Genomic DNA, 17,580 nt, shown 5'->3' on the forward strand with positions numbered 1-17,580 from the left:
ACTAAAGTTTGGAGACCACTGTTTTTGGTCATAAATTTCCACAAAAAAATTGATATGCACATACAGTATTGTATAAAAAATACCAAATACCAGGATATCCCCAACTTATCCCACCCTGAATCCCCATAACTGGAGAGGAGGAGAAGCTCTCTCATGACTATACTCAAAAGATGAAAAATTCACATTTCAATAGATGTTTTCTTCCTAGTTATTCCTAACCTTAATATAGTTTAACAGGCAGTATAAATAAAGTAGATCTTACAAATTTGAGTCTTCTATAATACTGTGACTCGTGCATTCAGGATTCACATATTCTAAACTTCAAGTTGGAGGACTGAGCTTCAAATAAGTTGAATAATTTAATTTTTTAATAACACCAGACTAATACAATCTTAAAGGGTCACTGATTTTTCAAAAACTTTTGATATGTCATACTGACGTATCAAAAGTTTTGGTTGGTGGGGGTCTGAAAGCTGAGTTCCCCACTGACCACTAGATGAAGCCAAGAGAAGCACTCTCAAATCAAGCTCTCTCTCTTCGCTGCAGGGGGGCTGAAGAGAAGGGCTCATAGACCTGCTTGGCTCATCTCCTGCAACGAGGAGAGAGAGCACGATATGTGAGTGCTTCATTAGTCTTGTTCTAGCAATTAGATCCCCACCGATCAAAACTTTTGATATGTGTCTGTCATGTGGTTCATTCGCTTCTTGTGCAATCAACAGAGCAAGTAATGCAGGGAGTGAGCCAACGTTTACTGCGGCTATAACAATCACCCAACCAGAATTGCACCACACAGGGAAGAGACTGATCCGTGGAATTCAGTATAGTCAAGTGGTGCAGGAGATACTATCCACAGAATTCCGCTAATAGTCACAAGAGGCATTTGCACTACAGATGCTCCTCATGATCAGTGCCCCTTCGAGGTGTTGGCCTCAGCTTCAAATCCTCTCTTGCAGGTCACCTCAAGCAATATGCATTCTTCCACTGTCCTCTTAGAGTGCTGGCCTCAGCATCAGCTCCCCAGATCTGCCTTCCAGATTTAAGGCAAGAACCTCTGACATCTGGGCAGTTTCTTCTTGCCCCTCACCATTGAAGGCTGCATTCCTCAATCAAGGCTCTGCAGGGAGGGTGTACAGGAACTGGAGTCATGGATTCCAAATGTCTTCCTTCTCCGGTCTAAGTGGGAGGTTGTTAGGTGGAAGCCAACATCATTTAGCTAGGATGTAGATGGACATATTCAATTATCTCACTCCTGTGGTGTTGCCTTCCATGCTGGAGCAGGCTGGTTGGGCATTACACACACTGTTACAAAGCTCACATAAAATCAGCCAAAATATAGAGACTTCAAAAACAAAAGTTTTTTGAAACATCAGTGACCCTTTCATTTTGGACAATTCCACATTAGATACATATGAAAACATTAATTTATTAGATATTTAGGAGAGTAAGGCTACTTTCACATGTGCGGCACAGCTCTTTGGCAGGCTGTTCAAGCAGAGAATGCCAGGAACTGACCCGAAAAAAAAAATGCGTGCAGCGGTCAGATCTCCGCCCAATCCCATTATAGTCAATGGGGTCCGGAGGGCTGATAGCATTATCCAGCAATGCCAGATCGGGAGAACAATGGCAGGCTGTTCTTTGCCAGAACAGCCTGCCGGAGAGCTTTGCTACAGATGTGAATTTAGCCTTAGGAGAATCTCTGGCCTAATGTTATATCACAGAGTGAGAATATAAAACTCCCTGTAGATCAAAAATCATTGACACATTTGGCATAATATTCATAGGGACACGTCTATCCCTTATTTTGCTATTCTTACCCTGATCTGTTATCAATCTTAAGTCATCAGTCAATTTACTTTATCCCTTACTTTCAGGAAACCTGTCATCCCCATGACATTGCCCTCTCCATCTGTTATTTTTTATTTCTCTGACTGCAGCATAACGGCAGTAACATGTTCCCTTTAATCTCTGTGTAACGGGGACTATATCACCTCTCCTGGGAAGATTATCATCCTGCAAATGCTTCTGCATTTTGTATTTTAATGTTTCATGAAAAAATTTAACAAATGAGCAACACGTTTGTTTTTTAGAGTCCTTTGTAGAGTGGGCATAGAGGGGTCAGAGTGGTGACAAAGAGGGGACAGCGATGGCATACAGGGGGCAAAGTGGTGACACAGATGAAATAGTGATGACATACAGAGTAGTGGCATACCCAGGGAAAAGTTATGGCATACAGATGACAGTGAAGGCATAACCTGGGGACAGAGTGGTGGCATTCAGGGGCCAGGATGATGGCATATTAGGGGACAGAGTTTTTTTTCCCTCAGGATAGGTCATCAATATCAGATCTGTGTGGGTACGACTAACCGCAGATCAGCTGGTTGAACAGAAGGAGCGCACTGTGCCAGCACAGCCTTCCCTTCATTGTTTACCTGCTCGCCATCTCAAGCGCATCGGTGACCTCGTGTAATTACGCCACTGAAGTGAATGGGACAGCTGAGGTGTAATTACACCTGCTCACCATTGCGGTTGCGACGGTGAGCAGGTAAACTCACCGGACGTGCGGATGCACCTATTGAAGTGAATGGGTTTGCATTCGATCCACAAGAAATGTGGCTCGGAGTGGACCAAACATTCAGTCTTGTGCATGAGCACTAACATTAGTCCTGCCAATAGACTGGCCACAGACAGACAGATATAAGCAAATACCACAGCAGATCCTCTTTGTGCATTGAAAATTTTTAAGGGATGTATCAGAAAATATTTATTTGCATTGCATATAACAATAATTGAAAGGTAGTTTCAAACTGAAGATGTGTATGTCACATTGTAGCCATTCTTTTCTGTGAAGATAATTTTTTATTTCTGTTTTTATGACCTGTTGAAGTTTTATTGCATTTAAAATTATGGGAAGGTTATTATCAGGTCATTTTTGGATCATTTTAGAGCTAGTTTTATAATTAGACTTGCTTTAGGGCATGGGAAAGTCCATAGGACATCATCTAATGTTAAGTAGGGAATAACATTTAAGATTTTATTGCTTTTTTTTATAATGTTCTTATTGCACCATGATTACTTGCAGAATAAAATGCCATGAAATGCACAGGTACTATGGAGTCACATGCACTTTGTGTGCCACTGTCCATACCCTCCTAATAGGATCATATTATGAAAATATTCTCCTCTAGAAGCAATGTTTCAAGGGGAGAATACCTCCTCATACGTCATACAATGAAGTATCGGAAGTCTCAATGAGCTCTCCCTAATCCCAAAACTACATGAGTCATAAATACAGTATATGTGTCTGCGACAGAAATAAGGACCCATAATCAAACTTCATATTAACAGGGTTGTTCACTTTTAGTGACACTTCCTAGAGACCCTCCCAGAATGGCCAGACTCATTGTGGTAATCATACTTACCTGATCCCCACAGCTGGGTTCTGATTCCACTGTGGCCCTGCCAGCTCTGCAGGTCCCAGCTATTCCTGCATCAACATCCAGTTTGACACTGGATCACATGACCACTGTAGCCAAAGACTGTCTGCAGTGTTGACATGTCTCTCATGCATCTTGTGACCCAGTGATGTGCCGCATGGTTGACATGTGACCTCTGCGACCAGTCATTGGCTGAAGCATTCACAGGACCTGGATGAGGTGGGGAGATCTGCGACCTGAAGAGCCGGTGGGGCAGAGATGATTACTATAAATACTGTGGCAGGCTCAGCCAAGCTCTGGGGTCTGTAGAAAGTGTTAGGAAAAGTGAACAACCTCTTTAAGTAGAATTACACTGCTTAAAATAAACTAGCCTTTTGGCATTTTTGTACAATTTGGCCCTAAGCTATAGCTTAACCCTTTGAGGCCCGGAAGTTTATCTTTTTTTGCGTTTTTTGTTTTGCACTCCCTGCCTTCCCAGAGCCATATCCTTTTTTATTTGACTGTTCACGTAGCCACACGAGGGCTTGTTTTTTGCGGGACAAGTTGTACTTTCCAACGCCACCATTTAATATTGCATATGATGTAGTGGGAAACTGGAATTTTTTTTTAAATGGGGTGAAATTGCAAAAAATAAAAAGCGATTCCACCACAGTTTTAAGGGTTTTTTATTTACGACATTCGATGTATGATAAAACTGACTGGTTAATTTTATTCTACAGGTCAGAATGAATCCGGCTATACCTTAAATGTATAGTTTTTGTTGCGTTTTGATAGTGGTAAAAAAATCAAAAAGTGGGGAAAAATCTGTTTTATTTTTTCGTTGCCATATTTTGACCCCAATTTTATTTTAGAATTATGTGTATGGAGCTGTATGGGGGAATCATTTTTTGCGGCGCGATCTGAACTTTTCATTGATACCATTCTGGGGTATGTATGACTTTTGAATCACTTTTTATTAAAAAAAAATTTAGAAAATGAAGCGACCAAAACGAATCGGAAGTATGAGGAATATATTTTTATATTTTTATACTATGGCCATTTTCACACATAGTGTGACATCCTGTCACAACGCCGTGTCGGCGATCGCCGCAAACCGCAGGTCAATTCAGACCTGCGGTTTGCGGCTTTTACCTGGTGCGGCAGCGGCAGGCGGTGGTGCCATCAGGTCCCCATGCGGCTGTAGGGGGGACCCGATGGCATGGAAGACAGTGCGATGTCTAAGGAAGGCATCGCGCTGCCTTCCGGTGACGAGCCTGAGAGATCCAGCCCCCTGGATCTCACAGGCCGGAAGCTGTATGAGTAATACACACAGTATTACTCATACAGCCAATGCATTCCAATACAGAAGTATTAAAATGTATTGTAAAGGGGATTAGACCCCCAAAAGTTCAAGGGCCATAAAGGGCCATAAATTTTGAGTTTAGTTTGGCTGTTAACCCTTGCTTTGTAACTGGAAAAAAATTATTAAAATGGAAAATCTGCCCAAAAAGTTAAATTTTGAAATTGTATCTCTATTTTCCATTAATTCTTGTGGAACACCTAAAGGGTTAACGACGTTTGTAAAATCAGTTTTGAATACCTTGAGGGGTGTGGTTTCTTAGATGGGATCACTTTTATGGAGTTTCTACTCTAGGGGTGCATCAGGGGGGCTTCAAATGGGACATGGTGTCAAAAAAAACAGTCCAGCAAAACCTGCCTTCCAAAAACCGTATGGCATTCTTTTCCTTCTGCGCCCTGCCGTGTGACCGTACAGCGGTTTACGACCACATATGGGGTGTTTCTGTAAACTACAGAATCAGGGCCATACATATTGAGTTTGGTTTGGCTGTTAACCCTTGCTTTGTCAAAGTAAAAAAAATATAAAATTGAAAATCTGCCAAAAAGTTACATTTTGAAATTGTATCTCTATTTTCCATTAATTCTTGTGGAACACCTAAAGCGTTAACAAAGTTTGTAAAATCAGTTTTGAATACCTTGAGGGGTGTAGTTTATAGAATGGGGTCATTTTTGGGTGGTTTCTATTATGCAAGCCTCGCAAAGTGACTTCAGACCTGAACTGGTCCCTAAAAATTGCTGAAACGTCTCAATTGGCTGTCCTGTCCCACCTGATGGATGTGTCATGGGTCAAAGTTCAGCACAATGCAAAAAAATATGGCGCTGGCAGACATCGCCATATGTTCGCATGTTTGGCAAACCGTGAACGAGCAAAGTTCGCCGCAAAAACGACCGCCAGGTGAACCGCAGGGCCATCTCTAGTCATGATACAACAAAGAAAAACACTATAAAATCCACCAAGCTACGGATGTGGTTGAAAGGTGCCCATAGCTATCACTCAGACACAATGCAATAAAAACATATAAAGAAATAAAGCCATAGACATTACATCGTATTGTGGAGTCAAGGGAGATTGTAATAAGCAATAGCTGCCTTCTTTAGCTCAGGTCCCAGCTCCACCATGTCTCTGCGCTTTCGATGACCTCACACTAGTCTAATGCTGTTCTCGCAGACAATCAATGGTAATAGAATTGTTGGCTATGAAACATGACACTGCAATCAGATAAATGCAGAGCACAGAGCCGGGCTGCCCACAGAGAGCTTTGACTTGACAAACACCAGCCCCTGATAACGTGACAAATCAGACATCTTCCTTATAAACTCCGAGGGGATTCACCTGGGGACACCGACCTGTTCCTGGCTTCTGGCCGTTTCTACACACTACCTGCCTATTAACAAATGATATTTTATACCCTAAGGTTGTCATTTTCACATCTCTCATATTTCTTTAAAATTGTCTGCACGTAAGCTAATCTTTTTGTTTTTATCATTTTGTTGTTTAGTCCCAGACATAGTATATTTCAGTCTGGATTGCGCCAGCTCAGGACCGCTGTGTTTTCATGACTGTGTAACTAAATTAGATACTCTCCCGTACTGATGGAAAAGGAGCACATTCCACGAATTACATCAAGGATACAAAAACAGCAAGGCCTTATCTTAAGATGGTTATAAGAATAAAAATCCCAAATAATTTGTAACAGCGACTGCTGTACGCCGCTGTTCCCCCGCCTATCGCCGCGGTTTCGGGTGCAGGGCCCAGCGGTGACCTGTGGCCGGTGGTTCTTATTTCACCGCTGCGGTCCTGGGCTCTGTTTCTGCTATTGCTTTTGAGGATTCCGCTCCACAGCTTCCACTCAGCCCTGGTCACAGCCTGTGTTCAGCTGGTTTCATGTTACACTGCTCTAAGGGCGGAGCGCATCACTCCCTGGGCTGTGTGGGTTAGGTCAGGTGACCTCGCTGACCAACCCTGGCTTTCCTGCAGGTACTAAAGTGGCTCAGCTCTCTTCCAAGATGCCTCAGTGTCAAGGTCCTTGCGTTTGTTAGTTCCTGATACTCATGTTTGCTTCTGACCTATACTTCGTTCCTGGATACTGCTTATCGTCTGATCCCTGCCTGGTTGCTTTGACTCTCCTGTTGCCGAACCGGATGGTCTGACCTGTACCTGTGCCGCCTGCCCTGACCTATTGCCTGTCTGACCACGGTACTGCACCGTATTGTCTCTGCTCTTCTGTCTATGCTTATACTCAGGTACCTCCTGGTCCGCCCAGATCAGCTGCAACTGACTCAGGGATTTCTCTGGAGTAGCCTCTGATAACTACCCTAACGGCTCAAGTCTATCCTCACCATCAGAGGCTCTAGTAAAAACCAGATAGTTGCTTAGACACGCTACTCCAGAGTATAGCCAGTCAGTGGCACAGTGGGTTCACACTCACTGATCCGTGACATAATTTAAAATGAAAAATTATGTTAAACAATTAAAATATGTGATTTCCTAAGGATGATGCACTTTGTGCTGAATAAGGGGATACATTCAATGGAGCAGCTGCTGAATTCTCCTGATATTGCTGCTTACCCTGGGGAAGAATTTGAATCGGACAGGAAAAACTAAACTGTCCAATTATTTTTACCTATGGCAGGACATACGAGGGAGATTTTGGGCAGAAAACCCAATTTTACACAATTTTTTGTGGCTGTTGACACCTTTTTGTGACACAAATGAGCATGATAGATGGCAAGTAAAGGCAGGTATCACTGGAGAAGATGACCTACCGAGTTTTATTTTTTTCAGGCCTTGTTGGAGCTGCAGTTTGTGTGGAACCACAGATCAGCATCACATGAAAGGAAGCCCAGACCAGTCATCAAGGCAGAAATCAATCAAGGCTTTGTCGTTTTAGCCCCTTAAGAAAAAAGCGATTTTAGTTTTTTTGCATTTTCTGTGCTTTCCATGAGCCATAAAGTTTTTTTTTTATTTTGTCATTTGTGTGTTTACAGGATAAGTTGTACTTTATAATGGCACCACATTATATTGCAAGCAATGCAATAGGGAGCTAGAAAACAAATCCAAATGCGGTGAAACTGGAAAAAAATATGCAATTCCTTCATAGTTTTATGGGTTTCGTTTTTAAGGCATTCCCTGTTACCTTCATTCTCTGGGTCAGTACAATTACAGTGATACCGTATTTATATACTTTTTCTTGTGTTTTAATGCTTACAAATAAAAAAATTAATTGGCAGCCTTAGGCCTCCTACACGCGACCGTTTTTTTTCCCCGTTTACTGGCCGTTTTTTGCGTTCCGTAAACGGTCCGTATACGGAACCATTCATTTCAATGGTTCCGCGAAAAAAATGGAATGTACTCCGTATGCATTCCGTTTCCGTATTTCCGTTTTTCCTTTCCGTTTAGGCTCCATTCACACGTCTGTGGTGTGTTGCGGACCCGCAGATTGCGGATCCGCAACACACCCGCCCGGCACCCCTAAAGAAATGCCTATTCTTGTCCGCATGCTGCGGACAAGAATAGGACATGTTCTATCTTTTGCGGACCTGAAGATCGGGGCCGTGCTTCGCAAATGCGGATGCTGACAGTACACTGTGTGCTGTCCGCATCCATTCCGTCCCCATAGAAAATGAATGGGTCCGCACCCGTTCCGCAAAATTGCGGAACGGATGCGGACCCATTTGCGGAACATGTGAATGGAGCCTTAAAGATAGAACATGTCCTATTATTGCCCGCAAATCACCTTCCGTGGCTCCATTCAAATCAATGGGTCCGCAAAAAAACGGAACACATACGGAAATGCATGTTTTTTGCGGAACCATCTATTGAAAATGTTATGCCCAGCCCAATTTTATCTATGTAATTACTGTATACTGTATATGCCATACGGAAAAACGGAACAGAAACGGAAACACTACGGAAACAAAAAACGGAACAACGGATCAGTGAAAAACGGACCACAAAACACTGAAAAAGCCATACGGTCGTGTGCAGGAGGCCTTACGCTGTGAGGTACGCAAAACGCAGCTTGATAAAGGGTCACCCAAATATAGACCCGAAACATTGCCTATGTTTTAAATAGATGCCTATGTTTTGAACACACTGCTCCTCATATGGCTGAACAATATTGGAATAAAGACAAGCAGATAAAATGCAAAAGTTGGAGTGCTGTCCGGAATTGTTCCTTGATATTATTGTGTCCCAAGGGTGGAGAGGGACTCTTAAAGGGACGAGCACCCAACAAAAGCCTGTGGCTAGGAATCAATTGAATATCTAGACAGCTAGACATAAGTCTGAAACCTTTTTCTCTTTTTTGAAACATATTCGGAAGAGGGACTCAATATTTCTTTCTGCCTCAGGCGACAGAAAAGCTAGGTGATAAAGGCTGAACGCGATGGACAAATGTTGAACTTGAAGGACATATGTCTTTTTTAACTTGTGTAATTATATAGTAAAATAAGAATAAAAGATACACTTCAATAAGCATATATGTCTATTTAAAGCATATTTAGAGACACATAATATGAAATGTACATAAACATGTAATGCTAACCCAAAATGTTTTAAGATCTATGCAATGGCAGGGATTACTGATCCCAGTCGTAGGCACATCCTCTACATTTCCAAGAGGATTTCCTCCCAAAATGAAAACATTGCCATATCCTGTAGTAGTAATTTGTTAATTTTCTGGGATGACAGCGACAACAGGAAGAGCTGCCATGTTAATTCTCAATTTTAGATAATTAGATCTTATGGTAAAACTGTCTACTTTCTGCTGCTCTACCTACTAATTCACAAATATTTGGTTGGGAGAGGACATGACTGTTTCCAGTAGAAGCCTAGGAAGCAGAATGAATGATGTTGGCTATGGTTCCCTTTTTTCCAATTAACCTCTTCTCGATTTAATGCTATGCATTCTTTCTTTGCTGGTAGCAACATTACGCAGTTCATTAGCTATGCAGAGATATTCCTTTCATGCAGGGTACACAGTACATATTAAGGACAGGCCGTTGTTAATGAGCTATGCATGGATTGTGCATCCATATCTGCTAGCGCATAGCTATGGTACGTAAAGAAATTTCCTCATGAGTTGTTGTTGTTGACAGATCGATGAGTTAATGGTAGGATATAGGTCATTCTCAGCCTTGTATAATATGAAGACTACTGTAGTGCATACAATAATGTTGGTGCTAACCTTGTATCCATTGTGCTGGAGGAAATGGTTAGATTGCTAGGATAACAGTCATGTTATTCTTTGTACTAACTTTCATACATTTCCCCAGTGCTCGCTCATTGAATTATGATGCTGTGAAAAACATTTATAATTATAGGCTCATCATGATGAGTGAAGAATGCTGCTTCTATCAGGATGAAAATGCTGAGCACTGGACAAGGTGTAGAGAACGATGTGGTTTATGGGATTCCGATAAACTCTAAAGGGTATATTATACTTTATTGTACAATTAAGGGGCTCTCCTGTTTTCCGGAGTCCCCTTTTTGTCAAGGCCCCTTTACATGGGCCAAAGATCGGGACAATTATCAAGAAGGACCGTTCCTAGGAATAATTGCCCTGTGAAAGGTGCCCTGTGCAAAAAAAGTGATGCTGATCATCCGAAGAACAAGCAAACACGCGAAAGCTTTGCTGAAGCAGACTCCAAAATCATTGTTTCTGGGCACTAGATTGCCCTGTCTAAACAAGGATCTACTGCCCTGAAGCAATGAATCTGTAAAGGGACAAATGATCACTGTAGTGATCGCTCATCCCCATACAGTGAAGGTGATTGTTGCATGTAAATGCATATCCCACCTTCGCTCACGATTAAGCAATAATTGCCTGCACAGTTGAGGGACACCCATCTGTAAAAAGGACTTTCCCATCTTATAAAATCATAGTGTATTGCTACCATTTGATCCGGGTTTAACTTCTGGGACCTGGCTCAGAATGAAAAGTACATTGCACTGACTTTTAAAACTTTTTTTTCGATTCCCATCTTAGAAAGTTATGGCATTTTGCTAGGATATGCCATATGATCATATGATTGGTGGAACTCTGAATATTAAAGGGACACAGCACTGGTATAGCACTGCGCCCAGTTTACTATTCTTCTGCACAGCGCTGCACCAGCTACCTGCCGTGTAGGGATATGCAACTTGGTCCAATTCAAGCAAGTGAGACCACCTGCAGGTCCCTGAACAAGCAGGAGGCTAGGAGCTGATCATAGAGTGATTGTATGTCCTAGTAATATCCCATCCCATCCCATCCGGGTCCCCATGCGGCTGTAGGGGGGACCCGATGGCATGGAAGGCAGCGCGATGCCTAAGGAAGGCATCACGCTGCCTTCCGGTGAAGAGCCTGTGAGATCCAGCCCCCTGGATCTCACAGGCCGGAAACTGTATAAGTAATACTCACTGTATTACTCATATAGCCAATGCATTCCAATACAGAAGTATTGGAATGCATGGTAAAGGGATTAGACCCCCAAAAGTTCAAGTCCCAAAGTGGGACAAAAAAGAAAGGGAAAAAAAAGTTGAAAAAATAAAGTTTTCCCCCCAAAAAATTAAAAGTTTCTAGTAAAAATAAACAAAAACGTCATTTTCCCCAAATAAAGTTAAAAAAAATTGGTGAAAAATAGGGGGGAAAAAAGTATACATATTAGGTATCGCCGCGTCCGTATCGACCGGCTCTATAAACATATCACATGACCTAACCCCTCAGATGAACACCGTAAAAAATAAAAAATAAAAACTGTGCTAAATAAACCATTTTTTGGTCACCTTACATCACAAAAAGTACAACAGAAAGCGATCAAAAAAGCGTTTACCCACCAAAATAGTACCAATCTAACCGTAACCCCATCTCGCAAAAAATGAGCCCATACCTGAGACAATCGCCCAAAAAATAAAAAAAACTATGGCTCAGAATATGGAGACACTAAAACATAATTTTTTTTGTTTTAAAAAAGATGTTATTGTGTAAAACTTACATAAGTAAATAAAAAGTATACATATTAGGTATCGCCGCGTCCGTATCGACCGGCTCTATAAAAATATCACATGACCTAACCCCTCAGATGAACACCGTAAAAAATAAAAACTGTGCTAAATAAACCATTTTTTGTCACCTTACATCACAAAAAGTGTAATAGCAAGCTATCAAAAAGTCACACGCACCCCAAAATAGTGCCAATAAAACCGTCAATTCATCCCGCAATCATACCCTACCCAAGGTAATCGCCCAAAAACTGAAAAAATTATGTCTCTCAGACTATGGAAACACTAAAACATGATTTTTTTTGCTTCAAAAATGAAATCATTTTGTAAAACTTACCATACATAAATAAATAAAAATATACATATTAGGTATCGCAGCGTCCGTAATAACTTGCTCTATAAAAATATCACATGACCTAACCCCTCAGGCGAATACCGTAAAAAATAAAAATAAAAACGGTGTAAAAAAAGCCATTTCTTGTCACCTTACATCACAAAAAGTGTAATAGCAAGCGATCAAAAAGTCACACGCACCCCAAAATAGTGCCAATAAAACCGTCATCTCATCCCGCAAAAATCATACCCTACCCAAAGTAATCGCCCAAAAACTTAAAAAATTATGGCTCTCAGACTATGGAAACACTAAAACATGATTTTTTTGGTTTAAAAAAATAAATCATTGTGTAAAACTTAATAAACAAAAAAAAGTATACATATTAGGTATCGCCGCGTGCGTGACAACCTGCTCTATAAAAATACCACATGATCTGACCTGTCAGATAAATGTTGTAAATAACAAAAAAAAAAAAACGGTGCCAAAACAGCTATTTCTTGTTACCTTGCCTCACAAAAAGTGTAATATAGAGCAACCAAAAATCATATGTACCCTAAACTAGTACCAGCAAAACTTCCACCCTAACCCATAGTTTCTAAAATGGGGTCACTTTTTTGGAGTTTCTACTCTAGGGGTGCATCAGGGGGGCTTCAAATGGGACATGGTGTCAAAAAAACCAGTCCAGCAAAATCTGCCTTCCAAAAACCATATGGCATTCCTTTCCTTCTGCGCCCTACCGTGTGCCCGTACAGCAGTTTATGACCACATATGAGGTGTTTTTGTAAACTACAGAATCCGGGCAATAAATATTGAGTTTTGTTTGGCTGTTAACCCTTCCTTTGTTTCTGGAAAAAATGGATTAAAATGGAAAATGTGCCCAAAAAATTTAATTCTGAAATTTCATCTCCATTTGCCAATAACTCTTGTGGAACACCTAAAGGGTTAACGATGTTTGTAAAATCAGTTTTGAATACCTTGAGGGGTGTAGTTTCTTAGATGGGGTCACTTTTATGGAGTTTCTACTCTAGGGTTGCATCAGACGGGCTTCAAATGGGACATGGTGTCAAAAAAAACAGTCCAGCAAAATCTGCCTTCCAAAAACCGTATGGCATTCCTTTCCTTCTGCGCCCTGCCGTGTGCCCGTACAGTAGTTTACGACCACATATGGGGTGTTTCTGTAAACTACAGAATCAGGGCCATAAATATTGAGTTTTATTTGGCTGTTAACCCTTGCTTTGTCAAAGTAAAAAAAATATTAAAATGGAAAATCTGCCAAAAAGTGAAATTTTTAAATTGTATCTCTATTTTCCATTAATTCTTGTGGAACACCTAAAGGGTTAACAAAGTTTGTAAAATCAGTTTTGAATACCTTGAGGGGTGTAGTTTCTTAGATGGGGTCACTTTTATGGAGTTTCTACTCTAGGGGTGCATCAGGGGGGCTTCAAATGGGACATGGTGTAAAAAAAAACTGTCCAGCAAAACCTGCCTTCCAAAAACCGTATGGCATTCCTTTCCTTCTGCGCCCTGCCGTGTGCCCGTACAGCGGTTTACGACCACATATGGGGTGTTTCTGTAAATGACAGAATCAGAGCCATAAATATTGAGTTTGGTTTGGCTGTTAACCCTTGCTTTGTAACTGGAAAAAAATTATTAAAATGGAAAATCTGCCAAAAAAGTTAAATTTTGAAATTGTATCTCTATTTTCCATTAATTCTTGTGGAACACCTAAAGGGTTAACGACATTTGTAAAATCAGTTTTGAATACCTTGAGGGGTGTAGTTTATAGAATGGGGAAATTTTGGGGTGTTTTCTATTATTTATGTAAACCTCGCAAAGTGACTTCAGACCTGAACTGGTCCCTAAAAATTGGGTTTTTGAAAATTTCAGAAAAATTTCAAGATTTGCTTCTAAACTTCTAAGCCTTGTAACATCCCCAAAAAATAAAATATAATTCCCAAAATTATCCAAACATGAAGTAGACATATGGGGAATGTAAAGTAATAACTATTTTTGGAGGTATTACTATGTATTATAGAAGTAGAGAAATTGAAACTTGTAAATTTGCAATTTTTTACAAATTTTTGGTAAATTTGGTATTTTTTTATAAATAAAAATTATTATTTTTTAATTCATTTTACCAGTGTCATGAAGAACAATATGTGCCGAAAAAACAATCTCAGAATGGCCTGGATAAGTCAAAGCGTTTAAAAGTTATCACCACTTAAAGTGACACCGGTCAGATTTGCAAAAAATGGCCTGGTCCTTAAGGTGAAATAAGGCTGTGTCCTTAAGGGATTAAGATGGGAAAAAATTTTACCTCAGAACGTCCTAATATTTGAAAAAGGGTGTCAGGACTTGAACTCAGGGATTCCTGTGTCTTAAGCTACAGCTCTTCCAACTGAGCTATTGAGCTTTCTGGACAGTGCCTGTGCTGAACTGAAGCCTAGTTCCCTGTGCCTCTAGTTTCAGTTCCCACCTCCCTGGTTTGCTCCACCCTGTTCCCTGATTGAACATCCTATTTAAACCCAGCCTTGCACTTCCTGCCTTGCGAGATTATTGTACTTTCAGCCTGTAATCAAGCTAGTCTCTCCTGCTCTGCTGCTAATACGGAAGCTCCATCTTGTGCATCGACCAATGGCTTCCTTCTAACTATGGTATTTGCCTACTTCTCTACTACTGATGCTCAATCTTGTGCATCGACCACTGGCTTCCTCCTGACTATGATCTGGCCTTGCAATTACCCCAAGTAGTTGCAATGAAAGACTCTGAACCAGACCCGGACCGTTACAAAGGGCTTTAAAAAACTGACAACCCCTTTAAGAAAGAATTAAATGGTCACAACATTTTCACACACCTTTGCATTAATCAATAGTACAAGCAACCATAATACACTTTGTAATACGTTTAATCTGTGAAAATGTCTAATTATCCTCTAATCAACTGATTACCAGCCCCCCTCCACTGCTAATTGCTATTCACTTTGAAAAATGCCTTTTTTGCATCCAGGACAGATCATCTCTGCAGGAAGATCATATTACACATGTCAATGCAAGTCTGTGGAAAGGGGAGGGGGGGAGTGAGCTGGAGCTAAAGAGACAAAGAGAGACTGCACAGCTACGTAGGAAGGTTATAGCATACAGCACAAGTGCTTTATTCACAAAAATACAGGTCAGGACTTCTCCTGGGGCTGCTTCTGAGTGAGTAAGAGAAGGTTAGGAAGGAGATTCTCCTCTGCTTTCTGTGTGTGCAGTGGATGGCAGCTAGTCTCCCTCTACTATGCCTGAGAGAACAGCAAACCAGATATTCAGCATAATGGCCAGAAATTGTGTTATTCCTCACGTACACACATTAATGCAAAGTTTGTTCAAAACTCAGTGACGCTTTAAATGAATTGCCCAACCCCCTTCCAAATGTATCTTCCTGCCCCTGGGATTGCGATCGCTTTGAAAAAACTGTACTTCAGCCATTGAATTAATTATGCTTTTCCCACTGTAATCAAAAGGCTATCAAGTGATACGTGGTAGTACTGTGTCATCCAGAATGAGCAACACTCTATCTAATAGAAAAAAGTCACAAATCGGGAACCCCGCTCTAAGACGACCATAGTATATGTGGACAGGGGAGGTCCTGAATGGACAACCCCTTTAAGGCATTTTTCATTCAACATGGCATACACAATTGTTTCCCCTGTTATACAATTTGTTTCAATGGGCAAAGTGAATTAATACATTGTGAAAGGAATATGATGAATTAGATTGCAGTGAATATGTTGTCAGTAGTGAGGAGACCAGATGCATCTGGAAGAGAATTTGGTGGTTAATGCAACCAATTAAAAAAGTAGCACATTTTTGTTGATTTGAAGATTCACAGTATCTCTGTGACATATGTATCACCACTCAAATGGTACAATATTTGTACTTTCCTTTAGAAATAAATAAATGAGAATAACCTTTAAAGTTGAACGCTTGGACATCACAGCAGCGAGGCACAAACTAGGTTTTAATAGTTCTAGGTCATCACTTTTGAAGGTCCACAAATATCAACAATATTAGATTATTTCAATCTAAATAGGTTATATTTGAAGAAGAAAGTCACTTTATTACAACCTGTGTCCTTTTATGACTCTTCACCGCTGCAAAGATAACCAGAGAAAAAGATGATATTTTGATTCTATCAACGCAGTCAATCAATTTTCAACTATATTTACAAAAAAATGAGTAATGAAAGATGCTGATATAATCTGTTGTGAAAAATTCAGTCTGTATTTGGCTTTACTAACTGTCTTCTTGATGCCTTAGGTGCCATGTAAATGTATAAAAAATCACTTTCCAGCTCAGTTCCGCAGATGTTAAAACGGTACTTTATTTAAGCAGTTAAAAATACATCCAGTATAACCAGTCTTAGTCTACACGTTTCGGGCTACCAGAAATGTAAGCCCTTACTCATGACATGGTAAGACACAACTGAGTGCAGCAGATATAGTGGGTCCACACCTGTGCCCCTAATTTGGCTATCACGTGACTCCAAATAAATGCTGCCATCCACATGTATGAAATCTTCAAATAAAAATCCATATACTTCATTTACTAAAAACATGTCTATATTGTATGTTGTATGTACCTGCCAACATGCTTTTGCGAATATGCCCTCTGTACCAATCTATTCATGATATCACCTGCTTCCACCAAAAAGGAATTTACATCTGTACAGTTCTATCTAGCACGGATCATCTCACCCTTAGGTATATTATATACAGTGTGTGGTGGATGACAAGAGAATCAGTGTAATATGGGGTTTACCTGCTAGGGGTTTTCTGAAAGTGGATGTGCATATAGCAGCCGTGGCAGAGTCCCCCCTCAGGCGCAAGTCCAAAAATGATATCTCATGTGGTTCAGGATGAACACTGAAAGAGATAGTATTTAAACAGGAGTTGAAGTATTGGGTAAAAGGCGGTATGGCCGCCACATCACCAGACGAGATAAATTTCAGGTCATCGATGTAGCGACCATACCACCTTATGTGCTCCCAAAATTAGACTGGAAAAACAGAAGTAATAATAGAACCCCTTCAAATAAAGCACTGCAGGACCAGAATGAGATAGGTCAAGTCTCAAATCAAAGTCATAAAAGTAAAAGATCCGCGCTACTTATGTCTTCATAAACCAACCAATCTGGACAGAGATACAACCCTCTTGCAGTAATTTCAGGGAAAATTAGATTTGCCGCAAAGCCAAGTTTCTTTGTGCTTTGTGGTAACTAATAAATTTTGCCTGAAATGGCGGTAAAAAAAATAGATAAAACATACTCACCTCATCAACTTGAGCTCAAAGATGCCGCCAGACGTCATCACTCACTGTGCAAGATTTTCAATCATGAAGGTCACGGTGGCCTATCCTCGCTCATAAGGATAAGGTGAGTATTATTTATTTATTTTTAACCGATTAGCCCCTGACAACCCGAATTTTTTATTTCAGAAGCTGCGATCAGCGA

At 40.7% G+C, this 17,580-nt stretch overlaps 1 protein-coding gene across 1 annotated transcript in view; it reads right to left on the reverse strand.

Moving 5' to 3' along the window:
- RTN4RL1 (reticulon 4 receptor like 1) overlaps nt 1-17,580 on the reverse strand; it is a 169,359-nt gene that overhangs the window by 72,938 nt on the left and 78,841 nt on the right. The gene's annotated exons all lie outside the window — the stretch shown is intronic.

The sequence above is a fragment of the Bufo bufo genome, chromosome 3, assembly GCF_905171765.1.
Source record: "Bufo bufo chromosome 3, aBufBuf1.1, whole genome shotgun sequence".
Lineage (NCBI taxonomy): Eukaryota > Metazoa > Chordata > Amphibia > Anura > Bufonidae > Bufo > Bufo bufo.